Genomic DNA, 19,618 nt, shown 5'->3' on the forward strand with positions numbered 1-19,618 from the left:
CTATTCAATAAATGCTGAAATGTTCTGTTACATTAATGGAATAAGCAGCGGATTTCTGAAAACAAAGAGCCTTCACTTAGACTGCCTTCAATTAGACAGCAACATGTCAAATAAGTAGTTAGTGCATAGCACAGGCAATTTCCAAAGCAAAAATTCATAATATGTCCTATATTATAACCCTTGACTGACATCCTTCCTTGTGCTAAACTTAATTCCAGCATTTACTGGTGCCAGTAAATGACTCACATAGAATTTCCTAGAGGCATCAAAAGGTTTCCTTGTACAGCGAGTTCATTGCAATTTCTCCCCTTTCAAGCCCTAAATATGAGATGGGTCTCACAAGAGCCTTATATGTGTATCCTGGCAGGTGATTTAACAAGTAATCTACAAAACTCTATAACCAGATTTGCAGTCACTCATATTGCAGTCAGTGCTGTCTACCCGATAACAAACATAGCCTACAAGCTTCCACTTCTTTTATGGCACATCAGAGATCAAAAATCTACACTCCTGATCTTAGACATCTTATTTATTTTTCATCTACCATTTACTGTATAGGGACCCAGAATGATCCTACTGAGTATCTACCTACCAAGGTGGATATTCATCTACTTTGGAATATCAGTGGTTGATAGGCAAAGTGTAATCTTTAAAAACTGGGTTTGATTTATACACAAAAATTCTTTCCTTACATAGGATGATTCACAAAATAATTACTGCTTAAGAAACTGAACATCCTTCCTGAAATCTAGCTGCAAGGCACCATTAGGCCTCTCAGATTTTTCTGGTGTACATGCCATGGTGCATTACATTCTTGGCTGAACTGAAACATACATCAAGCACAAAATCACATTCCCACGACTGAACAAATTACCAAGTGTCTTTTAATACACTAAATAGCCACAGGAAACTTGGCTATGGAATTAGGCTTGCCATTAGACAAGAATATACATCCATGGTCAATATCACTTCCTCCATTCAAAAGATGCACTCAAGAGGATCTACATAACATTCCTGGAACTGCCCAAGAGAGTTGCAAGAGAGAAATCCACAGTCCACACAGTTAAGGTTGCAGGTGCAGGCCATGAGCAAAAGCACATCCAGAATTGAGGCAGAAGAGACAAACAGCTCCAATGCTGGTTACTTGTGAGGGTTTCACACTTTGTATCCTAAAGGTGTATCCTAACAGGTGGATGTCATGATCTTTCCACAAAATCTCAGCCTGCAGAGTCATTCAGAAAAGTTTACTTTTTTTTACTTTTTTTTTTCTAGAGATAGAAAGAAAAAGAGAACTAATATAGCTTTTCATAGGCACGTTCATTGCACAAATAGATTGCTTTGGAAATCCAAATGAGTACTTTTCATTTATATTCCAATGCAATAGATGCTCTATCTCAGAAGAGGAAAGCGGTATTATTGGTATGTCTAAGATCATTATTTAACACACAGACACTCTAGTCAAGTGTTCTCACAACAGTGTATGGTTAGACATGTTTATATTCCTAAGGGCAATTTACTTGAATACTCTGGGATAAATGTTGTAGCTGTAAAGGCTGAATCCGCAAATGAATCACTATGACGCCTTTTAAAAATGCTGTATTATACCAGCACTGTTTCGACATCGGCCCAGCTGTGAATTGTTCTGATGTCTCTCAGTGTGGGCTGCTATTTTAAAGTGACTCCCTCAGCAAGAAGTCTAGTCTGTGATGCATGTTTTGTGACAAAGGAAATGCTACATTAATCACCAAATGAATAGATGGAGGAATCAACAGATGGATGATGGAGTATCTCACTGTTGGTGTATTCAGATAAACTGTTTGCTAAATTTCCTACACAGTTTCCATACTGTTTTCACAGAATAGCTTGTCACGATCTTAAATTTCAAAGGTAACCAAGAACCATTTTATGCATTCCCTGAATTACCTGCATAACTTCCCTGGTTCTCCCTAAGTTTTACTGTATAGTTTCCGAACTTCATATTTATCCAGATATCATACAATCTCTCAGACAAAAATACAGACCTATCTAGAGCTGACTTCTCCAGTAGCATCTGGATGTGTAATAAGCAACTGAGATGAGAAGATAGATCACTCAGTCATGGCATGCAACATTGTAATAGTTCTGCAACAGGACAAGTTGCCTAAGGAAGGTTTTAGTGCTTGTATCCAATGTGGATAAGTTGCTGTCATTCAAATACCTCTCTTTTTCTTCTTCAGTAATTTAATCCTGAGGTTAGAAATTCATTAAGACAAAATTAATCATTTATAAGATGACCAGACAGAGCAAGTGACAGAGCTGTGCAATTTGGTGCATCAGAGGGAAGGCACATTCACATCGCACAATATACTTAAGATGTTTCAGGAGTTATGCACTGAGCTCACCTGTTACAAAGGGGAAAACTAATATGAAAGCAAACTTAAAATTTTCAGGGGACAGCTTGATACCCACATTTCCTCTTCTCCCTAACACCTATACAAAACAAAAAAAGAACAGTACTGAGCCATACTAAAAGGTTCATCAAGCCCTATAATCTGCTCAACAGTGCCTACAGAAAGTTATATGAAAAGGACAAGCCTAGTACACACTGTTCAAGTTCCTCATCACAGTGCCTATGGGCAGCACAGGGTCACAGAGGCACAGGAGGCTTTGCTTGGATGGAATCTCCCAGGAAACCTCTATACCAGACTACTGCTGCTCTACCGTGGAATGTTGAGGAGGATGCAAGAGACAATGAAACTGCAGCTATGACAAGCTGATGACAAAATCCTACTTAACATTACTGGCAATGCTGATAATATCTTCTCACCTAAATGAACTATTCCCTCCCCGAATATGACTGAGTAGTATTTCCATTAAAACATATGATAGGCTTTCTGTGGCAAGCTCAATCCTTTCAAACAATGAACACATTTCCATACTTCATTTTTTAATCCTCTCTAGCTGGTAAGATGTTGCCAGCTTCCAAACTTTCTTCAGACATATTAATCATGTTTTCATCAGAAAACAAAAGTAGACTATTTGTCTACTTAAATTCAGCATTGCAGCAGACTGAAAATCTTAGCTACATAGATGAAGGGCTAGACACGAGGATCTCTGAGGGTTTCAGGGGAAAGGTGAAAGTAGACACTGACAGCCTAACTAATGACTTTTTTGATATTTTGTTTGCAGTTTTCAAACTCTGTCGTGTGGTTATGATTCTTTTCACTTCAGGTCAGCAAGACCTTATTCCGCTTGTCCTGTGGGCATCCTTAATGTGATCTTACACAATTCCTCATGGTAGAGCCAAAACAGCAAACTGAATTGAAACATCCACTCTTATACAACAGTAATCCCACCATCATTCATGAATTTTTAATAGCTTTTTCTCAAATACTTCATTTTGACTGTATAGGGTTCACTAAATATCTGCAGTAAAAATAGGGACTGAGACAACACAGCATACCATGCCATCCCAAAAGAAGGCCACAAGGTTTCCTTGCACAAACTTTCCCTTGCAGCCTGAGCTGGTTGTGCACCTTAAGCCAGAGTGACCTTGAAGTGTGATTTTCTTGTGCAGTGAACAGCCTTGTCATTTTGGGATCTATAGACATAAACCAGTGTCCTAGAAAGACTATGGTCTTGGAACATAGAGGACAAAAGACAAAGGAGCAAGGCAGAGTGGCAAAATAAATTAAAAATAAATTAAAAAAAAACCCAAAACAAGACAAGTCTGATTAAAAAGACAGTTCAAAACATAACACTCTAAATGGCAGGAAGTCAGTCACATGACCTTCCCAATAGTTTTTTAAAAGTGTTGGTGTGTGTTGGTTATTTTTTACATAAGTAAAGAAGTTTAGGTCACACAGAAACAACATTTCTAACTTCTCAGTGCCTGCTCTACAACCAGACATCCTATAGCTGTTGCAGTATACTGAAATAAGCTCTTGAAAAAATACGTTTTCAAAGAAATTGAGACAGAGAGAAGAATACTCTTGAGATTGAGCAGCAACTGATTTTCTTTGGGAATGCTGCAGAATCAGAGAATATTTATGCAGGCTTTTGAACCTATGCCTGACCAACTGGGCTCAAAAGCAATCACAAAAAGGTGCTGCTATTTTTTGAGTATAGCATTACCAGAAATTCTCCATTTACTTGTTATCTTGGTACTAATAGAGAATGAAAAACTTGTCTCTGAAAGTGTGCAGGAGGCATACTGTGCTCTTAAGAAAAGTAAAACTTTTGAAGGACATAATTGTCATCACATGCACCTCTCAAAGAAGAAAATTTGTTTCATTTCTCTAAATTTGAGGAATCTTTGACTGACAGTCACTTAACAAGTCCACCATGTAATTATGGCATGCTGACTGATTCCATTAGAAGAGATCAAATAGTGACTGGAATCAAAGATATAAAGCTACCAGAATGACAGCTACAAAATAGAAACATAAATCAGGAGAAGCAATAAGGACATGTCAAAAAGACGTCAGAAGAAAACTGAGATGCAGTTACACTGAACAGATTATCACAAGGGGAAATTAAAACATGGAAAGACAATAATCAGTTATAAAAATCATAGAACCAGAAGAAGATGTGATGGACAGGAAGTGTATTAGCTGTAAAACTATGCACAGATCCAAGTATCCAACACCTATATTTAGACACCATTAAAATAACCATTTGACAATAATTTTCAATTTAACCACATTAAATATCAGCATGTCAGTGCTCTGTATTAAAACAAAAAGTTGGAAAAAAAACAAACAAAAAAACAAGACAAAAAAAAAAAAAACCTGAAAAGGACTTCTAGAGAGAGCCTAAGTCTTCAAAAGCTGAATGCAGGGATTACAGTAGGATGACATCTTGCCCTACACGCTGAGGGAATGCTTCTGATTTAGAGATTGGCTATTGATATCAAATTGAATATTAGACAGGAAAATATAGTTGTGAGCTTTTCAGTGAAAAACCAAAGTTCCCACCAAAACAAAATCAAGAGGAAAAATTTTCTTCCTGAAGAATAAAATACCTTGAACTGAAATACAAAAGTGAAAATTAAACTGGTTACATTTGTTTTAATTGCTAAGCCCATACATATTCTAAGGAATTTACAAGCAGGTTAAATTCAAAAGACAAAGATCATGAAGCTGTGAGACATATGAAAAAATTAAGCTATAAATAGAGATACTTTATAAAACAGTTTGATGTATTATTTGAGTTTACATCAGGAACTTCATTCTTTGAGTTTACATCAGGTACTGCATTCAGTTCTGGACCCCTAACTTCCAAAAGGTCAGTGGTGCTGGAGCATGTCCTGGGAAAGGCAACAAGGCTTGTGAAGGGTGTAGAAAACACGTCCTATGAGAAAAGACTGAGGGAGCTGGATTGTTTAGCCTGGAGAAAAGGAGGTTCAGGGGGGACTTTATTGCTCTCTACAATCACTTGAAAGAGGGCCAGTCTCTTCTACCTTCCTGCAGTGAAGACCAGAGAAAATGTTCTGAAGCTGGGCCAGGGGAGATTCAGATGAGATATTAGTAAAAAGCCTTGACTTTTGAGGGTGATCAGGCATTGGAATAGGTTGCCCAGAGAGGTGGTGGAGTCACCATCCCTTGAAGTGTTTAAGAGGTGTCTGCATCTGGGGAGGGAAATGTGGTTTAGGAGTTAATGGTGCTAGTGCTAGATGGATGGTTAGGCTGGATGATCTTAAAGGGCTCTTGTAACCTCAGTGATTCTATGACTCTATGGATTCTATGTGATTCTGTGGATAATCAAACATGAAAATCTTAGAGCATACTTGAAATACAGTTAAGAGAAATAGTGTAATCTGTCATAACTGTACATTAAATCTATACTTGCAGGACATGAAGCTCCAGAATATTTTTCTCTGGTGGAGGTTTGCAGCTTAATAAACAAAAGAAATAAAGTGTAATGCAGACTGCTTAAGCTTCTTTTTCAGGAGAGTCTATATTTCAGTACTTAATATCACAGGCATCTGTGATTGAACAGTTTGATGAAAAAGAATTGAGGCAGTTAAGAGATAATTCATAAGGCTACAAAGGTTGGAAGGATTTAGTTCAGCTGAACCTAAGGGCATTGCCTTTACAGCACAGTACATCACTATTGGAATTGTGTTTAGCGGGAGAGAGCAAATTCCCAGTTTAGCACAACAGCAGCAGAGACTAGAACTAATTGTAACATGCAGCAAGAAAAAGTGGTAAAGACATAAAAAAATGCATGGTATAACAGGGATTCAAAAGTGTGAAATCCATTATAAAGTGGAGCTCTAGTTCATTTCTACATAGAAAAATCATGGAATTTAAAAGACTACAGCTATCAGAAAGGTTACTCCTCAATTCTGTGAAGTACAAAATCCTGAAGGTGAAGTGTTGAGGAAAACAAGTAGGTGAAAATCAATTCTTAGCAATGAGCAGGTAGACAGGTAGAATTTGCAGACAGCCCCCACCCCGATTCTACAGTGACCCCCAAACAAACAGTAGAAAAGACTGAAAAGGAGCTGAAACAGGGGTGCTTCACAGGAGTACAGATGGAATCCAGGAAAGATTCATTGAGCATTTCTAAAACATTTAGTGGACCTGTAGTAATGCTTCACAAAAGGAATATGTACTGACATTTTTAGTAACTGAACCACACAAGAAGTCAAACACATAAGTAACAAACATCTAGTCCATCTGTGTTGAGTTTCAAGGAATGAAGATTGCACAATTTACAAGCAAAGAGACAGACAACAGTCTCTGTTCCCTTGCAGTTTTGTTGCATCTTATTTGAGATACTTATTCACGTTGTTCTCATCTTAGTGCATTTATTGTGCAGTCTTATCAGCTACCTTGGAGAACTCATTTCTTTAGGTAAATAAGGTCTTGATTTTTTGAGTCTGATTATTTTCCTCTTTCTGCTCCTTAAGAATTACTGCTTCAGCTGTACTTTGGCTGCTGGTAACTACCAGGACATTATATAACTGCTCCTAACTCCAGGCAGGCAGTTGTGCCACTGGATAAGATTTTCTTGCCCTGACAGTTGAACAACCAGGCTGCTTTATTTGGCTGTCTCAGCTAGGCTTACTTTATTTATACTTACGGTTTGGCTTACTTCATTCTCTCTGCTGACTCTTATTGATCCCTATCAAATTTCACTCAAATATTGATTTCAGCTGTAAAAAAGTACAAATTTTCTAAAGAAATATTATATTAATTTGCATTAATTTTGACCATAAGTCAGGCAAATTATGTAAACTACAAGGAGCTTTAAAGCCTCTGGAAATGTGCTCATGTGTTCTACATCATCACAATATTTGTTTCACCTAGGCCTCGATACGTATGGAACATCTCTTGGAAATGTAAATTTATCCATAATTCAGTTTTGCAACATGGACAAATTGAAACAGTGTGAGAATATCTTGATTGTGACAACAAGTATGCAAGAGATTCCAACACCTTCATCTTCAGTACTTTATTGCACATATTATAGGTTCATAAATTTATAATCTTAACTGCCTTAGTAAAAATTTACAGATCAATTAATAAATGTTAATATTCACCTGGAAATGGTATATACCTGTGGAAAGAGCTAAGAGCAGGCCTGTTAGCTAAAGGAGCAAGAAGAAACTGAGAAGCAAGAAGAAGCTGATAAGGAGCTCTCTTCAAGACTGTTACCAAGGAGACCAAGAGAAGAGAGGAATTGAAGAAAGATAAGGAGGGAACTTTGCAGCTGGACAAGAAAGTTAGCTGAAGTCACTGTTACTTTTCACCAGTGGTGTTATGTTAAATTATTGTGGCCAATAGTTAGGGTAGAAGAAGTATAAACAATCAGAAAGTGTATAAAAGGTCAGCCATTTCCATAATAAAGAGTTAACATCAGAAGACTGCTTAATGTCTCTGCTTTGTGTTGTGATTGCCTCAACATCAATATATACAAAGCTTACAGAACAGGTCTACTTTTATACAACCTGTAATATTTTTCAATATTTTTCAAACAGTCACTCAGTATGGAAAGGACAGCTGAACTCAGAACAGCAGTGAAAAAATCATATACACCTTCTTCTGAGTTCATTATATTCGTGTTAGAAGCCATGATATGGTTAGAAATTACTGTAGATCTCTCCTAAAAAATGGGCATAAAGGGGGATACGTCAGCATATTGTGACGCTGCTAACTAAAATTTACATTTTAATTGTTATCACTGTATTGCTGCATTAACTCTAATAAGGAAGTTCAAAACCACACTTAGAATGCAGATCCCACAAGCATCCTAGTTGAAGACTAATGTAAATGCAAGCAGGTTAGTCTGTTTCTTTTCTCCCTTTCTCTAGCCTGTCACAGTCCCTCTGGACGGCAGCTCAACCCTCCTGCATATCAGCCACACCTCTCAGGCCAGCATCATCAGCAGACATGCTAAGAGTACACTCTGCCTCACCATCCAAACCATTAGTGAAGCTTTAGTAGGGGACTGGAACAACTACAGATCCCGAGGGTACACTGCTAATTACCAGCCTGCAACCAGGCTTTGTACCACTGATTGCCATGCCCTAGTCCAGGCTATTCAGCCAGTTTTCAATCCAGCCCGTGCTTCAACAACTTCTGTACAAGAATCTTACAGGAAACAACAGTGAAATAATTACTGAAATCTAGGAAACATCTACTACTCCCTCATCATCTATCAAGACAATAATTTTACTGCACAATATTTTCATGCTGGCCAAACCTTACTTCCCCTTGGTGGGCCCATGCTGACTGCTCCTGTTTTCTTGTCCTTCATGCACCTAGAAGTGATTTCCAGGATTGGATTTTCAGTCACCTTCCCAGGGTCTAGGTGAGGCTGATCAGCCAAATGTTTCACAACAGTAATTTGTCCCAGGAGCACAGACCTGTTGTTTCAGTAATTATTTTTTGCTATTGCTAATATGATCCTGTAATTAAATTTTTTCTGTTCACATTAATTCATACCAAAGCTTATTTATTTCTTGTTTTAAAATACTTTTTGTCTCCCTCTGATTGCTGATCCATAACTCTTAGATGCAAAAAGCGTTTTTATATTATGGCGCTAGTTAAGAAATTTCAGCATGTTTGCACACAAAAAAAAAAAATCATTCATGGTTCGTAGCCTTATTTACAAACACAGAAGCTCTAAATACCTGTGTGAACAAAAGGACTTTCCCTGAATTTTCATCAAAAAATTGAGTAAATAAAGGTGGGTTCCTTGCGGAGTCATAGAGAAATTAGACCTTGTAAAAAATACTAATGATCAAAAGTTTTATTATACCTTAGTCAAGGTAGAAGTCTGCTAAATTTAACTGTTTTCTATATGCTCTGGACTTGATTTCTATGTATCTATTACCTATACCAGCAGAAAATGTTCTTCTACCTGCAAGAAGTTGGAGTTTCTAATTCTAATTCTTGACATTTCTAAATTCAGAGAGATTTGTCTGTCAAAAATACCTGTTAGGTTTTAAACCATTTTATTTAAATCCCAGGTCTAGATCAGTAAATGTGTAAAATTTATAATTTGAGAAAATTCCATTGATGTGTCCAATCATTTTGTCATGCAATTCCTGGACCATAGAATTCCTGGGTACATATTTTGAACAGACTTTCAAAGATCTATTTTACTTTGCACAGCCCAAGAGATACATAAATCTAAGGGAAAAAAATGTAAAAACCTAAACATCATGCTTGCCAGAGCAAGCTAGGAAAGAATTTTTATTATTTAAAATTACTTTCCCTCTCCGTGAAATGAAACTTTTAAAACAGAAATTAGGGAAGACAGGAAGAAGAACCAGAAGAGAGGGTTAATAAGAGTGCAGTTGCTCCACCTGATTTGGGGAAGGTGGAAATTCAGGGCTTTATCATGTATTGAATTTCCAAATGTGAAAAAATCTCCAGCAAAGATGAATGAGCAAAATTTACTCTGTCGTGATCTGTAAACTAATAGAAGTATTTACTTGAGACAGATGTAAGAGATTTAACCTGCAATTGTGAGCAAAGCAAGAAACTTTGTGTGTGGTTCTCTCACCTACCAAGTAAACACTGTGGGCATCACTGCATTAACTGGCAGGCGAGTCTGAGTCTGTACTCCTCTCCTCCGTTCAGGTCCACCCAAGCCTGCTACATAACACGGAAGTTACTGACACATTGTTTTTTTCACTAAAGCAACAAACTGTTGTCCTAGAAAATTCTCAGTTTTGTGTCCTTCATAGGAGCCTTATTTCTGTGTCCCCCTCTTTTCTAACAGACATCATTACCCAGGATGGGGAGGAGATTTCTGCCACTCCTCTCCAGAAAAGATCTCATATTTATTTCTTAAATCATAGCATTACTTACACCTGTGTAATTACCTCCCAGTTATGACTGATCCTTAACACTCCACTTTCTGTGATCCTAAATCAGTCTCTCTTTCTTTGTAAATCACACAGTGACTTTGAATACTAGTAAAAAATATACTCTTTGTCCTACTTTTGAGGAGCTTCCCCTGTTCCCAATGCAATGAAGCTTACACCATTTTTTCTGGGTATCACCTACATTATCCCACATCCCAGTCTTCTGCTGGAGACTGGCGTACAGCACAGGTCTCCTTGCATTGGGCAAAAATTCCTGAAATAGAATACTGGGCACTGTTGACAAATTCACGGCACCCTTGGTGCAATATGTAGACCTTGGAACCAGTTTGGCACTGGGGAGATTCCCGCTTCATGCAAGGCTCACAAACCTTACAGCCATTCTCAAAAAGCTGTCAGTTACATTTGATTGTTCACACTACATAGTTTGTGGGCAAAATTGCTTCATTTTGCTTTGTTTTAAATGAATACAAGTCTCCAAGTTCACAGTGTTCTGGCCCTAAACAGTGTTGAGGAAGACCATTTTAGTAGCAGAGTTCACAGATGTAGCTTGGGAACAGCTTCTACCTCTTGGTCTAATGTGATAACATTGGTTAATGGTAACAAAACTGATTGGCCTTATAAGGGAAATTAATAGGCCATGAAAGTGAAGAAAGGAAAACTGTACACTTTAGTTAGCTGTCAAATAAAATAGATTGAAAGTTCCTTCTGGAGGGAGAAAAACACTTTAATGAAGGCATCTATGCTTCAGGGTGGTAGATGATTCAGAAAAATAAAAAGAATAAATTAAATAGTACTAATTAAAGACAGACAGACTCTTTTAAGGTTTCTAGCCCATTTTTCTCTCCCTTTTCTTCCTTGCAGAATTGTAAGTGGAACTCTTAAGTCCTATAAGGTATTGCAAGATCCCTGTGAAACACAGTATTACATTGCATATTTCTTAAACTGAAGACAAAAATATTCTAATGGTTTATCAGCTGTGGTCTGAACTACTGCACCATGCAATAATACCATAATTCCAAACAATACCTCTGAAGTCAGTAAGGTTAAAGTAGACTGTGATTAGTTCCACAACACAACAGGGAGTCAAAGATTTTCAGAAGCAATGACAATAAAATATTTTGATTTTATCTGTATGATGAAGAGAAAAAACAACAAAAATGGAAATTAAATATTTTTTCCAGTTGTATTACCTTGCTAGAAGGGATTGGAAATCACTATATTTAATGCTTGCCTACAGCTGTGAAGCACTGCAATCAACAACCCAATGGCTAATTTCTTCCGGACTCTGTTCCTATACAGAAAAATAAAATAACATTTTTTCACTGGGTTATTATAGCCAGTGAGAGGGATGAGGGATCCCCATGGTCAGTAAATAAAACGCATATTTTGGTGCTGAAACATTGAGTAAAATGTTTGGTTCAGATAATCAGTTGAACATCATTTAGGAAAGCACTTTAAATAGGACCACTTTGGCAGACAGATGGATCTAGAAAGTTTATCTGCCTGTTGCTGAACAGTCTGTGCTCACCAGTAATCAAGAGCTTAGATCAAACTCTGTGAATGGCCACAATACATCATTCTAATTAGCATTTAATTCTAGGTGGTTGTGTTCATTTTATTATATTTCTTAACTGCTATTGCATTGCTATACAGACAGCTTTTATATGTTTTCTTGCTACTTTCCCTCATTACATACTCCTCAGATGAATGTAAATGTGGTAAAGGCCGCAGTTTTTCATACTAATGAACAACACAAAGTATTGAGAAACATCTGAGTTGTTGCCAAATAAATTTCAAACTCAGTGTTGCTTAATTTCATTTTATCACACTATGAAAACTCTTCTGATGTTACAGAAAATGCTGACGGCATGGGGCTGAGTGGAGGCACCATAATGGGATTTCTATCACATTTTACCAAACATGGGCCACCCTATCAGTATCATGACTGCTACAGTTTGGTTGTGTTCGCCCTTCTACATGTACAGGAGCTCTTTCAGTGTTCCCAGGTTCTCAAATGTCTCAAGAAAGAACCTGAAGTGATAGCAATCTCTTCATTCCTGTCTGATGCTCTCAACAGCTGTGAGGAAGGAAAAGCTTACTAACTTTGTAAAATGAAAAGCCCATGGCAAGAAAATTTACTCTCCCACTGCAGAAGCTTCCTTTCAAAGAAGGAGAGTCCTAGACCTGTCACTAGGTTGGAAAACATTATGATCTGTATCTAAATATTATTCTTTCATTCACTTTACCTTTTAGGTTGATATACTTAGCTTGAACATACAAATATTTCTTAATAACACAACTGAAGTTCTGTCATGATGACACTAAAGCTAAGGAAAGTTCTGTTTTGATGAGCAGTTTCTTGTTTCCAAGCACAAGTTCCTGCATTCACCTCTTTCTATAGTAAATAATGGCATCAGTTAACTGGCACAGTTACCTTAGATATTTTTACAACACTCACTAAAAGTGCTTAAAGTACTTTCTTCATTTTCCCCTTTAAATCTTCAGGAACTTTGTATGGTTACATTACATGCAACTAATATATGCAGAAAACATGAAAAATCTGAAAGGTTATCCATAGCAACAATATATCAAAGAAATGTATATCTATTGTATTTGTCACTGTAAAATAAGGTAAAAGTAAATAAATTCCCATTTGTCAAAATGCATATGCAGCAAGAACATGAATGCACATCCACTTAGACTTTTTATGAAAGTCCGAAAATCAGTGATTAGAACAGAGGTTAATAGAGAAATTCTGCTTCAGAGTGGCATTTGACCGAATCTTTCATCCCACTGACTTTCAACAGGCATAATGATGTGTCTAACTGTGGTGTATATCAGAATTGTGGCCCATCAAAATTTATACTATATATAGGTCTTTGCAATGTAGAAGATAAAGCATAAATGTTTTATCGTTTAAACATATTCCCTTCATGTATACAAAAGAGATTATAAAGTGAACTTCTGAACACAAAGGTAGTTCCTCATAAATTTTCAGTATTTGTTGTGAACACCAGACTTATGGACTTCAGTATTATTTATCTTTCCTGTTCTCTGAAATTTTTCTTTTAATGATGAATTGGTGCAAAACCTTGTTTGTATGGAAATGTGGAGAGAAGGGGGGAAAGAAATCACAAAGGTCATAATGAAACAAACTCACATGTCATAAAATCCCAAAAACCAGTCCTTTCTTACTTCACAAGGGTCACCATCAGGTCACAAATCTACCTGATGCTCAAGTAAACAAAGGAACATTTGATTCCTTTGTCAGAGCACAAATAGTCACCTGTGAGAAACTCTAATGGCAAGAGCTATGCTGCACCAGACAGGACTAGACTAGACTTGCTACCATCATCTCATTTTACTGCAAAGTCAATACAGTACCCACTCCATAGAAATGTTGTCCAGGTCATTTACTTTTAGGCAATATTTACGGTGAGGACTGCAGTATTCCAGATTACTTCAGTTACTCAGGGTCCAGCAGTGCTTCTATTAACATCAATGTCTGAATTCACATGTACTTCAAAGACAGCTGGTGCCACGATGTGTTAACTAGAATAGAGCCTAAATGCACCTGGGAGGAAAAAAAATACTCTGGGACTTCAGACTTCACTCATTTTTTCTGGTACCACTCAGGACTATATAGCATGTGAAATTCCACATTCATGGAACTTTGTCTTCCCACCACCTGCATAGATCTACATTTTTTTTTTTTTTTAATTTTAAATACAATGTTAACATTTAAAACCATTATTAGAATCTAATAAAGTTTGTTAATATGCTGCTACTATATGCTACTAAAAGAGAATATATTTAGGAAAAAAAAAATAGAGTAGTTCTATTTCTTAGATATAACCATTGTGGAGGTTTGGTGAAGGTTTTTGAAGATTTCCTCATTTCAGAGCCATCCAGCTTTGTTGCATTCAGTTATTTGTTATGGAGTTGCTAAAAACAGAGTACAGAACAATGACAGCAGAATCTGCTACAATGAAAAATGACATCCCATTTCTCATTAAAAAGACAGTGGCTGTTAATCTGTGTGTATAAACACTTCTTGATGCCTGTGGCAAAATGACATTTTAAAGACTATTTCTCCACTTGTAAATGAAGACTTTGCATCTCAAATTACTGTAAGGAAAAAATCCTAGACACTAAAATGCAAGTCATATAGCCTAAGAAAACAACAATGTGAAAAAAATGCCAAAAAAATGCCAAAAAAACCCCTTGAGATATTATTTGGTTTTTTGCTAACCCCTTTTCAATTATTCTCTACTCAGGTCACATCTCCCTTAGTATGAAATAGGTTAATACACATCTCTGGCTTTGATCAAGTTATTAAAAGTCTGACATTCTGTTGGTATTTGAGATTATGTGCACCCATTCCTGCCCTCACACCTTTCCTTCTCCAGGCCTAATCTATTGTTGAATAAACAATACAGTTCCCTGCTGTTAAAAGACAAAGCATTTTTCTGACACTGTATTAAAGCAGAGTGAAGCAAACCACTGCAGAGTTACAAAGAATATCTAGGTACCAGCTAGTTCAGACTAGAAATTCATTTGCTCTGGGGATGGGTTGTTGTGTAACAGAGGCAGCAGCTCATGCAGAAGGGCACAGAGTGGGGGGCAGAAATTCTGGAGAGAGCAGCACATGTGCTGCTCAGTGGCAGTGGAGACACACTGTGGGGCTCAGTCCCTACCCCACTGGAGCACTTCCCTAGCACATCTGGGGCCTCAACTCGAGTACAGATGAACCTCTTCAGGTCTGGGGCTGCAGGGATGCCTGGGCTCTCTTACTGGGGCTGGGGTAGTAAGAGGAGTGCACTGACAGAAGATCTCTCTTGCCAAGTAAACAAGGAGGGACGAGAGACCAGCACACTGCGAGTTTGTCTCCTTGATCCTGACAGGGAATCACAGATCCTGTGGGTCAACAGCCAGCTTTCCTGTGACCATGGGACTATTCGAGGATTGAAAACTGCTGGAGACAGGACCCACCTTTCAAAGAGGGACAAAATCATCTTTGTCATCAGGCTGTGCAAGCAAGTGGGAAGATCTTTAAAGCAGGAACAATGGGACAAAGTCCACAGCCAGTAAATATATGAGGAAATGGTGGACTATGATGGCAAGCAAGGGTTCCAGTGTGATGTGTGTCAATATCCTTATTATAAAAAAATGTTTAAAAAAAAAGATGAAAGGGGTCCATTTTAAGCACAAGCACAGAAATAAAGGAGTACCTACCTGCAATGACAGTATCATGGGGAACACACTCATACCTTTTCTGGAAAATGAGCATGCCTGGGTGCCTCTCTGAAGTGCCTCTATAGTAACACATGAAACACAGGGAACAAATGAGGAAATAGATGTCAGTGTATAGCTGCAGGGCTGTGAAAGCATCCTAGAGGTGTGGTAAGAATTCACACAACTGAAGTGCTGCAGTGGATGGAGACATGACCACTTTAGGGATATTTAAGTACAGGCCAGGATGGCACAAAGGGAGAGTCATTTTACGGGAGTGAATATATGAAGATCTTCCTTCTGATGAATGATGAGCTAGCTGAGACCCGAGGGGTCAGGATTAGAGGTCAGACTAAAGTGGTTGGTACGACTGTGTGTGTCTACTAGAGAACATCTGATCAGGAAAATGCACACAAAACCTTCACATAATTTCATTTTTTCAAGCTATGCTACTCATGGGAAACTTGAATAACCTCATATCTCCTGGAGAAACACACAGGAGAGCAGCAGCACTCCAAGACATGTAAGTAATGCACACAAAGGGTTAATACTAGGGCAAACACTGTTTAACATCTTCATTAATTAATTGGGTAATGAGACAGCATTAGATGCTCAGCAAATTTGAACATGATAAAAAAACCTGAGAGAAGCAATTGATAAACCCCAAAGTGGTGCTGATATCCAAAGGGAACTCAACAGGCTGAAAAAATGGGCTGACAGGAATCTCATGAAGTACAGCAAATGGAAAAATAAATTCATGCACATGCAAAGGAATAATCCACATACCAGTACATGCTGCAGACTGGTTGGAAAACTGCTTTGCCAAAAAGTATCTTAGGGACCTGTTAGACAAGTTGAAAATCAACCAAGGTCCATGTCCCCTTGTGTCACAGAAGGTCAAGTACTCCTGGACTGTATTAGCAGAACATGGCCAGAACTGGGAGGGCTGCTCAGCCTAGTGAGATGCATCTGGAGTACTGTCCTAGGTGTGGTCTCCAACAGAAGACAGGGATACACTGGAGTGGGTCCAAAAAAGGGCAGCAAAGATGATTAAGGGACTGGAACATCTGTCATATAAAGAGAGAATAGAAGTGCTGAGACTGCTTAAATGGAAGAAGTAATGTCCCAGAGGAGATGTTTTTGATATTTATAAATACCTGATGGGGGAAGAAAAGAAAATGGAGCCAAACTTTTCCTCATGGGACCCAATGACTAGACAAGAAGGCACAAACTTGAACAGAGAAAAATCTGTTTAAGCACAAGAAAAAGCTTCTTTTTTTCCCCCAACAGGTTGTCCAGAGAGGGTGTGGAGTCTGCCTCCTTTTGGCAATATTCAAAACTTGATCAGATACAACCCTGAGCGAACAGCCCTAGGTGTCCCTGCCTTGAGATGGAGTTTCAACCAGATGATCCAACAGTGCCAGCTTCACCTGTCCTGTGTTTCTGTGATATAGTAACAATGGTGATTATACATTGGCTGCCAGGGTGCACCTAGAACTGTGTGTGGAGTACAAGCCAATTTGGTGCCTGAAAAAAACATCTCTACATCTGTAAATGTATAGGTATGAATATATTATATCTGAAAATAAGTATAGAGAGAAACTGTGATGTAGATTATAGTGGTAATTTGTTTAAATTATTCTTGGAGCTGTGGAAAAGGGTAAAGGCAAAATGCAGGGAAAGAAAGAGAAATTGTTACAAGTCTTCATTAAACCAGACATAATTAGCAGTTTGAGTTTATCAGCTGTCACGACAGCAATAAAAATGAAAGATATAATAGGGTATATTTTATCGCAAATATTTTCCCTTATATAAGCATTATCATGTAGAAGAGATGCTGACTGTCAAAAAGATGCTGATTTCTCCCTTTGTCCTTCAGCATGCCTATATTTTATGAATTTTCAGTTGTGTCACCAGCCCCAAGGCTTCCTTTATGCAGCTTTTTACTATGTACAGTTCAAGGAAGATGCCAAAATCTCTGAGAGTTTTTTGTGAGATAAATATTTATATATATGTATGTAAATATGTGTTTGTGTGCACATGCTTGTGTGTATACATATATCTGTGTGTGCATGTATATATATGTATATATATATATATGAGAAGCATAATCCTAAATCTTACTGGCCAGCACTAGGTAAATTTCTATAAGATACAGACATATACTTTCACATTAAAAAAATTTAAAATGTAGAGTTATAGATAATTTATAACATGTAACAAATTTCTGAATGTTTTCATCATCAATTCTATTATCTGGTTATTTACTGAATACCAAAAATTTCTTAGCTATAGAAATACTTAATGACAGTGTACCACAGGATAATTGCAATATGTTCAAAAGAATGCCTTTTAGCATGGTTCACTGCAACAAAAGATAAATCAAAAAAGCCTTTTCCTTCTCTTTATCCTTTTTGATCTCTACCATACAGTCATTAGGCCAACTTCTCCTTTCCCTTTTTCCACATTTTTATCTTTGTAGTCTGTCTGTCATGTTCTTATGGTCTTTCATCATGAAGCATTGCATCCTCTTGCTTTATCTGTTTAGACTCAGGACAATCAGAACTGAATGTAGCTTTCAAAACAACTTGATAACATCAAAGTTGTACCCCTTTCCTATGAACACTAGCAAGATATGATTGTGAGATCAACTCCTACAATTTGTGTCAATACTAAATGAGCTGCTCGCTCATTAGGTTTTCTTATGCACACAAATAGTGAGCATTAAAGCTGGAATTTCTATGACCTGGGATCTTCAGGTGTGAACACTGTTTTAGAGTTGCATCACATGCTTTTAGCTTACTGTGTACAAGCACTGCTAATTCACCTTGAAAATGGAAAACCTCAACAGAGTGGCAGTTGCACTTCCTTTGTCCTTTGTGTCTCTCATCTACGAACATGCAATTGACACCCTAGCAATTGCAGAGTTCCCCTTACATTCTACACCCCATTCAGAGCTAAAGTCTATGGCCTTCCTCCAAATTCCTGGCCCTCCTTCTCATGGCTTGTACATCCTAGGAGCACACTGCTTGAACAGAGAAATGCCAGCTGTCTTTAGTAATTTGGCTAAGATTCTGCACATGGGCTTTATATGTGTGCACTCTACCTCACCACTAATAGCCAAAGCCACAGCATAGATTAACACACACAAAAAACTAATGCTTTCACATTTCCAGCAATCTAGGAAATCATCACATAATAATGTGTTCTCTCAGCAGTAAGTGCATGTTTGATGGAAAGCCATGAACAGACAGTAAGTGTTGCAGGAACAGGAAACCAACCAAGTAAGGCCCATATGGATTACCCTGTGAACACAGTGGGATGCAGAGCAGAGACTAAGTGCCATATGGAGTGTAGATGGTGAGCCCATCTGGGTGTTTTCTTTACAAAGGAGACCCACAATTTTATTATACCCATTCTGAGCTTCAAACTACAGACATCTTAAAAACGTTTGAATTATTTTTATTTCTACTTTAATTCATTTGTATGTGTATGCAATACACATCACTTGGAAATGTGTGGGCTTCTGTTATAAAGATCAAATCTCTTCTGGTGAGATTCAACGATGTACACTCAGATTTAAAATTTCCTAGGTAGTCAGTAGCAAAAGATGGCAAAAAGCTCTACTGCCATGGGAACAGAACAGGCAGAAAATTATGTAAGAACACAGCTATGTCCCTAATTCTTTTTAAACTCCAGAGGGGAATTAATCTGCAATTTTTCTCAACTTGTTAACTTTCTTACTCTTACTTTTCTAGTTTCAGTATTGAAGCTTGGTATGTGGACTTTTCCATTCAGCTATGTAGCAAGGAAAAGGTAAGAGGAAGAAAGGATAACTCAGTCCAAATGCTCTGCAATATGCCGCCTGGGTGTCCCACCCTGGGGAATAATAAAACTCCTTATGCAGGAAAAGCCACAAACATTTTTTTATCAGTTACTATCAAGGAGTGTAGCGATAGGACAGACTAGCAGTTATAAACTGAAAGCAGGTGGATTTACATTACAGATTAAGAAGAAATTCTTCACTGTGCAGACTATGACACCCTGGAACATGCTACCGAG

The 19,618-nt window shown here is 37.8% G+C and overlaps 1 long non-coding RNA gene across 1 annotated transcript in view; it reads right to left on the reverse strand.

Annotated features, from left to right (window-relative positions):
- Positions 1–19,618, reverse strand: part of LOC137473355 (uncharacterized) — a 34,924-nt gene that overhangs the window by 14,917 nt on the left and 389 nt on the right. Inside the window, exon 2 of the long non-coding RNA XR_010998711.1 lies at positions 10,004–10,088. This is a non-coding gene — a long non-coding RNA (uncharacterized lncRNA). The remainder of the gene's footprint in view (positions 1–10,003; positions 10,089–19,618) is intronic.

The sequence above is a fragment of the Anomalospiza imberbis genome, chromosome 4 (genome assembly GCF_031753505.1).
Source record: "Anomalospiza imberbis isolate Cuckoo-Finch-1a 21T00152 chromosome 4, ASM3175350v1, whole genome shotgun sequence".
Lineage (NCBI taxonomy): Eukaryota > Metazoa > Chordata > Aves > Passeriformes > Viduidae > Anomalospiza > Anomalospiza imberbis.